The sequence below is a fragment of the Cavia porcellus genome, unplaced genomic scaffold (assembly GCF_034190915.1).
Source record: "Cavia porcellus strain 051 isolate PalLab524CR breed Dunkin Hartley unplaced genomic scaffold, mCavPor4.1 scaffold_12, whole genome shotgun sequence".
In the NCBI taxonomy this organism is placed as follows: domain Eukaryota; kingdom Metazoa; phylum Chordata; class Mammalia; order Rodentia; family Caviidae; genus Cavia; species Cavia porcellus.
Genome location: NW_026947495.1, coordinates 1,991,979 through 2,000,947, shown reverse-complemented (window position 1 = coordinate 2,000,947; position 8,969 = coordinate 1,991,979).

Genomic DNA, 8,969 nt, shown 5'->3' with positions numbered 1-8,969 from the left:
GGAGAATGGCCATCTTCACAATGTTTGTTCTTCCTATCCATGAGCAAGGGATGACTTTCCATTTTCTGAGATCATCTTCTATTTCCTTTTTCAGTGTATTATAGTTTTCACTGTATAAGTCTTTCACTTGTTTTGTAAGAGTAATTCCTAAATATTTCATTTTTTTGCTTGCTAATGTGAATAGTCCAGTTTCTCTTATTTCCCTCTCTGTGATTTTGTTGTTTGTGTATCGGAATGCTATTGATTTCCGAGTATTGATTTTGTATCCAGCCACATTACTGAATTTATTTATTGTATCTAAGAGTCTTTCAATGGAGCTTAGGGGATCTTCTATGTAGAGTATTATGTCATCTGCAAACAATGACAACTTAACTTCTTCTTTTCCTATCTTTACCCCTTTTATTTCTCTTTCTTGCCTAATTGCTCTGGCTAGTACTTCCAGTACTATATTAAATAGGAGTGGTGATAAAGGACATCCTTGTCTTGTGCCTGATTTTAAAGTAAAGGCTTTCAATTTTTGGCCATTTAGTATGATGCTGGCTGTTGGTTTGTCATAAATGGCCTTTATTATATTGAGGTAAAGACCATCTATTCCAATTTTCTGTAGAGTTTTTATCATGAATAAATGTTGGACCTTATCGAAGGCTTTTTCTGCATCTATAGAAATGATCATGTGATTCTTATTTTTGGCTTTATTGATATGGTAGATTACATTTATTGATTTGCATATGTTGAACCATCCTTGCATTCCTGGGATGAATCCCACTTGGTCATGGTGTATAATCTTCTTGATGATTTGCTGCATCCTATTGAGGATTTTTGCATCTGTGTTCATTAGTGAGATTGGTCTTTTTTAGTTGGGTCTTTCTCAGGTTTTGGTACTAGAGTAATATTTGCTTCCAGGAATGACTTAGGAAGGATTGCTTCCCTTTCAATTTCATTGAATAGTTTGAGGAGTGTCGGCATTAGGTCTTCTTTGTATTTCTTGTAGAATTCTGCAGTGAATCCATCTGCGCCTGGGCTCTTCTTGGTGGGTAAGGACTTAATTACATTTTCAATTTCATTAGCAGAGATTGGGTTATTCAACAGTTTTACATCCTCTTGATCTAGCTTTGGTACTTCATATGCTTCTAAGAATCTGTCTATTTCTTCTGTGTTATCAAACTTTTGAGAGTAGAGGTTTTCGAAATAGGTGTTGATGATCTTCTGTATTTCTATTGGGTCTGTAGTGATTTCTCCTTTTTCATTTCTTATTGCATGAATTTGAGCTTTTTCTTCCCTTTTTTTTAATAAGGTTCGCTAGGGGCTTATCGATTTTATTTATTCTTTCAAAGAACCAACTGTTTGATTCGTTGATTCTTTTGATTGTTTTCTTAGTCTCAACTGCATTGATTTCTGCTCTGAATTTTATACTTTCCTCTCTTCTTTTGGCTTTGGGCTTGACTTGCTCTTCTTTTTCTAGCTGTTTGAGGTGTAGCATCAAGTTATTTATTTGTATTCGTTCTGTTTTCCTGATGTGGGAACTCAGTGCAATAAATTTTCCTTTCAGGACGGCTTTCATTGCATCCCACAGATTCCAGTAAGTTGTATCTGCATTTTCATTTTCTTTTAGGTATTGTTTAATTTCTTCTTTAATTTCTTCTGTGACCTACTGATTACTCAAGAGTGTGTTATTCAGTTTCCATGTGTTTGCAGGATTTTTGCAGTATCTTTTATCATTAATTACTAAATTCAGAGCGCTATGATCCGATAACATGCAAGGGATGATTTCAACTCTTTTGCACTTGTTTAAATATGTTCTGTGAGCTAATATATGGTCTGTTTTAGAAAATGATCCATGTACTGCTGAGAAGAATGTGTATTCTGATGTTGTTGGGTGGAACATTCTGTATATGTCTATCAAACCCATTTGTTCACAGGTGTGATTTAGTTCTGTTATTTCTTTGCTCATTTTCTGTCTGGTTGATCTGTCCCTTGGTGTCAATGGTGTATTAAGGTCTCCTGTTACAATTGTGTTACTGATAATTTGAGTTTTCATTTCTGTTAATAATTGTTTTATATAACTGGGTGCTCTGGAGTTTGGTGCGTATATATTTAAGATAGTTATCTCTTCCTCTTGGAGTTTTCCCCTTACCAGTATGTAGTGACCTTCTTTGTCCTTTATGGTCATTGTTGGTTTAAAGTTCATGTTGTCTGCAAACAGAATGGCTACTCCTGCCTATTTTTGGATTCCTGCTGCATGAAGTTTTGTTTTCCATCCTTTGACTTTCAGTCTGTGAGCATCCTTCTGGGTTAGATGGGTTTCCTGTAAACAGCATATGGTTGGATTTTGTTTCTTGATCCATTCTGCTAGTCTGTTTCTTTTGATTGGTGCATTGAGACCATTTACATCAGTGGTTATTACTGTTAAATGCTGGTTTATTGTAGGAATGTTATCTCTCTGCTGTTGCATCTTTATCTTTCTGTTCTGTTTAATTATTTGCTTTGCTTAGTGGTTTTTTCCTTTGTGTATCTAAACTGTCTTTCAATATTTTTTGCAGGGTTGGTTTGGTGTTCATGAAGTTCTTCAGCTGTTCTTTGTCATGGCAGTATCATATTTCACCATCTATTTTGAGTGATAGTTTTGCTGGATACATCAGTCTAGGTTGGAAATCATTTTGCTTTAGGATCTGGAATACTTCACTCCATGCTCTTCTTGACTTTATCGTTTGTGCTGAGAAGTCTGCTGTGATTCTGATAGGTTTTCCTTTATAAGTGATCTGTCTTTTCTCTCTGACAGCTTTTAATAATCTATTGTTGTGTTGGATTTCTGGTATGGTGATTATTATATGTCTGGGTGTAGTTTTATTTTGGTTATGAGTATTTGGAGTTCTATATGCTTCACTGATCCTGATGTCAGTTTCTGATCTCATGCTTGGGAAATTTTCAGCTATTACCTCTCTAAATATCCTCCTGACATCCTTCATGTTGTCTGCCTCTCTTTCATTAATCCCTATCATTCTTATGTTATTCTTCTTTGCATCGTCTTGCAGTTGTGGAATTGTTGTTTCCTTATTCCTTGTGATTTTCAAAAGATCTTTCCTTTCCTGTTCACTAGCTGCAATCCTGTCTTCAAGGTCTGAAATTCTATCTTCACTTTCATTAAGGCGGTTTTTACAACTTCCAGTGGAGTTTTTTATTTCCTGTATATCTCTGTGCATGTGCATTATGTATTCTGTTTGTTTCTTATATTGCTCGTCTAGGGATTCTATCTTTTTGTTTAGTTCCTCCAATTTTTTATCTGTGTTTTCTTTAGATATATGCAGAATCTCTTTCATTTCTTTTATCATTTCTTCTTTTACCTGGGAGATTATTTCGAGTTTGAATTTCTTTAAAGCTTCCTGGAGTTGCTTGTCAATTTCAGTAGCTATTGTGTCCGATATATTAGGTGGATGGGATATATTTTCTTCTATATACATTGCTCCTAGGGTTTCTTGAGATGGGCTGGATGTTTGAGGTTGTAATTTGGTCTTTCATTTTGTCATTTTCTTATAATTCTGTGTTTCAAGTGTTATTTGAAAGCTTCCTCAGGATCTGTTGAAAATCCCCTTCTATGTTTGCAGCTACTGAGACTCTGGCACCACGCTACCCCAAGCCATTGGGCCTGCAGAAACAGTGGCCCTCTTCTGCCTGCTCAGAACTCCGCAGTTCCAGACAAGCTGGGCCTCAGGGACACTGTGCGCCCACCTTCCCCTTGGAAGCTCCACAGCTCTTCAATCGTAGCCGGGTTAGGGTACTCACCACAGGCCGTGGTGCCTCAGGAACCTGTGATCCCTCCCTGCTTGGCCGATGAAGTCACCCCAGATCTGCCCAGCTCCTCCTTTGCACACTGATGGCCAGGCGCGGCAGCAAAACAAGCTGGGTTCGGGTGATAGTGTGGGCCCGCCCACCTGTCGGGAGCTTAGCAGTTCTCCAAGTGCAACCGGGATGGGGGTCGAATGTAGAGGCCTCAAACCCACCTCTCCCCTTCACTGCACCTGGGATCCTGGAGGGAGTCCAACAGTCTGGGCCGAGATATCCACAGTCCTCCAGACACACAGAGAGGCCAATGAAGGCACCCCAGATCTGCCCAGCCCCTCCTCTGCACACTGATGGCCAGGCGGGCAGCAAAACAGGCTGGGCTCGGGTGATAGTGTGGGCCCGTCCACCCGTCGGGAGCTCAGCAGTTCTCCGACCTGTTTCTTTCTAAAGTAGGCTTGGAGAGCGGAGAGATCTAAAATCTATCACTATTCTTAGAAAACTATTTCACAAACATTTGCCCTTGATATTTTCAGTAGATATTGAATTCTTATTTTTATAGGTTCATAACCAACAGTTGATTTGGTGGTCAAGGCAGTTTTATGAGAGAATTGTGCTTTAAAGGAAAATTTAAGTACCCGATCTATTTTGTTTTTCTGGATACGAAAACAGGAACAAATGTATGTGGAAATGAAAGTCAAAGGAAAAACATAATCCCACTTTTTGAAGTGTAGATTTCTAGTAAGTGGGAGGAAGAATTAGGTTAATATGTACTCTTTCATGAATGCTTGATTCAAGGTTCTGTTTACCAAATTACCCTTGAAGAGATGAATAACGGTTTAAAGTTAATACTGAAATGAACTTTTGGAAGTCAGATTTATAGTTCTTTTTTTTTTTCCCAGGGGATACAAAGTGGTCTTGATTAGTCTACGAAAAAGTGAGTTTCGTTAACTTCTCATTTTTTTCACTTTTTTATTGGCGACATAGATTGATGGATTTTGTTTTAGTAGGTTTGTAGGTGCACATACTTGGATTATTTTCACCTCCCACTCCATTTGCCCTGACTTCCCCCCTAGTTTTGCATTTTGGGGGGAGTTTCTGTGCCTATCTTTAGTTCGCATTGATCCTGCTTATTACCTACACTTACACCCCCCTCCCTTTCTTTTGTCCAGTAGCCCCCTTCTACTTTTTGTCATATGTTTTAATTTCTATACTTTAGAGAGAACATGCAATATTTGTGTGAGTCTGGCTTGGTTCACTCAACTTGATGGTTTTCAGACTCATTCATTTTCCTACAAATGACAAAATTTTGTTGTTATGTGTGAATAGTACTCTATTATGTGTGTGTGTGTGTGTGTGTGTGTAGTACTCTATTATGTGTGTGTGTGTGTGCGCACATGCACGCGCGTGTGTGTGTATTCTTTGTCCATTTATGTGTTGATCTGATCTCATCTGTTTACTTCACATCTATGAATTCTGTCATTTTTGGTGCTTTGTCCTGAGTAGCTGTTGCCTTTCTTTGTCAACTTGGTTGACAACCAGGTTGTATTCTTGATAGGGAAAGAGAGAAAGCGTAAGTGAGGGTTTTTCATATTAGCATAGCAGGTTCTAAAATAGAGGCTTAATCTTTGATCATATATTTTATTTTATGCTTATCATCCACTTGCTGAATTCCTTTTCTCTTGAATGAAATTGTTCTAGATCTATGTGAAGTTAGCAAATGATGTATGTATTGTTATGCTCTTCTTTTACAAAAGAGAAAACTTTTACAGAAGACACTCAAAGAAAGGACTAGCCAAACAAGGTGCTGCTCACACACAAGGACCATGCTTTGCATACTATTTACTAAGGGATAAATTTGTCTTTGAAGGCTTGTCTTTTAAACAAATAATCTAGTCTCTCAAAGGCTTTATTTTCTCATATAAAATGAGAATGAGCAGGATTTAGAGCTATGAAGAATTTAGTTTATCCTTACCACAGAAGGCAAGTATAAAGTGGCACAATTGCCTGAAAGTATTAAGGTTCTGGAAGTTAACCAAAGGTAGACAAAAAATTGGAAAGCACTTATTGTTAGGAAACTTTCAGAACTTCAGGTAAGAATATTGTAGTGAAAGTCCATTACATTTTTGCATGGGGTCTTTACTGTGACCTCTTATGCCAGCCCTTGTGGCAAGAATTGTAGTTGAAAAGCCAGCAGCTTTGCTGCCAGAGGACTAACTCATATTATGACAATGAATAAAAAATCTGTACATGTCTCTAAAAGTGGTGAAGAATGTAGGAAATACACAAATTCAAACCACGTATTTTTAGTGTGAGGGTGTGCTGATAGTGGAAGACTAGCTATAAATCAACTAGGCAGACTGGAAATGAGAGAACCATAAGGGACAATCTCCCCACACATTCTAGTTTATTGTAAAACCTATGATCTGTATATGTGAGGGTGGGTGATAGTTGGAGGTGCTGAGAATGTCTAGCAGAAAGCAAGTCAAGGCAGATTTAAAAATTGGATAGATCAGCAAGTCCCCTTCCCCCCATTTGATAATCCTAGTTGGAAGGCTGAGGCAGTAGGGTCACAGATCCAGGCAGGCCTGATTCTGTAATTTACCAAGACCCAAAAAGATTTTTTGAAAAAATCAAAAGGCCTGGGAATGTAGCACAGTGCAGTACTGAGTTCAATCCCTACAACTTTATAGAAAAAAATTGTCTAATTAGTCAGATGTAGTTGTGCATGCCAGTATACATAGACCATCATTAGTTTACTTATTTAAGATTTCTGCTGGTTCTAATCTTGTGCTGAATCCCTATGATGAATTTAGTTATTGTATGATTCTGTTTCAGAATGTTTTTTTCCCACAACTTTTACTTCTTATGCATATTTTGTATTAATGAGATATCTCTACATCTCTGTTTGACTCTCTGTTTTTCTCTTATTCCTTGTGGTATAGTGTAGGAGCCACACGACAGCCCCATTGCTGCCTCCCTGCCTCTCTGTCTTCTATGGTACTGGGTCTGCCTACATTAACCATAATCCTCTCCTGCTTACGTCATATACCTGGACGTGACGCTGACCCTGTTGTATTCACCCCCCGTAGCCTCTTCCTGTCCTATCTCCCGCCCTTGGCCTATAAAAGATGTAATCACTTCCGGAATAAAACGAGACTTGATTGGAATCTCTCAACTTGTCTCTATCTCTCTTACCTCTTGCCCAGCCCCCCCATCCTGGTCCTCTATCCAGGAGAGGCCCACAGATTGATCCACAGGCTGGATCAGTATAGAGGATTGAACCAATGCATGCTGGGCAAGAACTTTACCACTGAGCTTCATGCCCAGTCTTCCTTTAATTTTTTTGTATGTGGTTGCCTTTACCTCTTTGAGTATGTCTTAATTATTGCTTTATTGTCTTTGTCAAAATAAGTTCAATAACTGAATTTCTTCCTAAGGAGTTTTTATTAAGTTCCTCTTGTGACCAGGTCATGCTTACTTGTTCTTTGCATAACTCTCATATAAGTGTACCTATCTATCTATCTAAGCAGATAGATATAGATAGATAATTTGATTTAATTTTGTTACATATATTTAATTGTATGTCATATATATGTTTTAAAGCAGACACTAAATATTTTAGTAAAACAATTCTGGGAATCAAGGTCTTTCCCCTCTCTAGGATTTATTATTGCTGCTTTTGGTTTCTGCTGTTTCCTAGTGTCTTTTCTGGACTAATTTCATGACATCTGGTTCTTGTATGTAGTCTCTGAAGTCTTTGTTTAGTTTACTAATTCGCTAGTGATTTGACAGAGATACCCTTATTGAAACTCAGTTGCCTTTTCTTGATTAAATATTTTCCTGGTTTCTATAAATCTTTTATCCATTCTAAAGCTTTAATTTAGTAGTTGATGACAGGTTTTGTCCATTTATGCTGTTTTTTGTTAAAGAATAGTCTTAAAATTCTCTCTTCTGTAATTTTTGCTGATGTCATGTAACACTTGTGAATAAACTTTATCAAAGAAGACATTACAAGAAAAGTTAGAAGATATTTCAAACTGAGCAGTACATATCAAAATTTATGAGATGTAGCTAAAGTGTCAGAAGGAATGCATAACTTGTAGTGCATGTATTGTAAGACACAGGCCTCAGACTGTAGACCTGGGCAAGCCAAATATGCTGCCAGTTTTTGTAAATAAAGTTTTATCAACACATAGCCATGCATAAAAGGGTTGTGCCAGGCTGTATGCCAGTAAAGCTTTATTTATTTATTTTATTTTTTGGGGGCTAGAAAGATGGGATTTCTGTCATTGATCCATAGGCAACCTTGGCTGCTATGTAAGTTTCTGTGACTGGGGCTGCTTTCTTGATGAAGGAATCAGAAAAAAGTAATGAGGAGTCCTTGCACCTTCTTTGGACCACAGAGTTCTATTTCCTTTTCTTTTAGCCAGAAGGTTCCTGCACAGCTGCCACATTGTATTTCTACTGAGGTAGCATTTAGGATATGAGACCTGGAAGAAAAAAGGGAGAGGAAAGAAAACAAAACATGAAGATTCTACTCACATTCTGTGTCTTGCAGAGCTGCATTTTCCTGGTCCTTTGGTGCAGAAAGGTGGCCTCTCTCTCTCTCTCTCTTTTTTTTTTTTTTTTTTTTTGGTATCAGGGATCGAACTCACAACTGTGTGCCTGCAAGGCAGGTGCTTATGCCGCTGAGCTAAATCGAGGGCGAGGTGGTCTTTCTATATAGAATTTTTGCCTGTTGTGTCTGCACAACGGTTGTGCCTGCACAACAGTTTTGCAAAGGACTACCCTCATTTCCCACGAGGAGAGAAAAGGAAAAACAGACAAATGAACAAACTTTCAGACAAACCACAAACACGCATTCCTGTTTTTCTGTCATTTTTCAGATTTTTGTTCTGCTCTGTAGCCCACGCATTATTAACTTTTTTAGTCTTGAGGTACTTGTTTTTAGTATATTGTCCAGTGGTTTCAGTTATAAGAACTGTGAGTGAAAGGCTGTAATAGGCTTACTACATGTTTGCTGCTATCAGAGCTGCATTCATTAGGGGATTCTTATGCATATTCTTTTCTTCTCAGTGGATCCTTTGTTTAGGAAGTTCAGGCAGTTGTTTTCCTAAGACTCAAGATTTCCTAAGACTCAAGATTTGAACGTACTAGATATTCTAGAGTAGATGTCTACATTTTCTGAT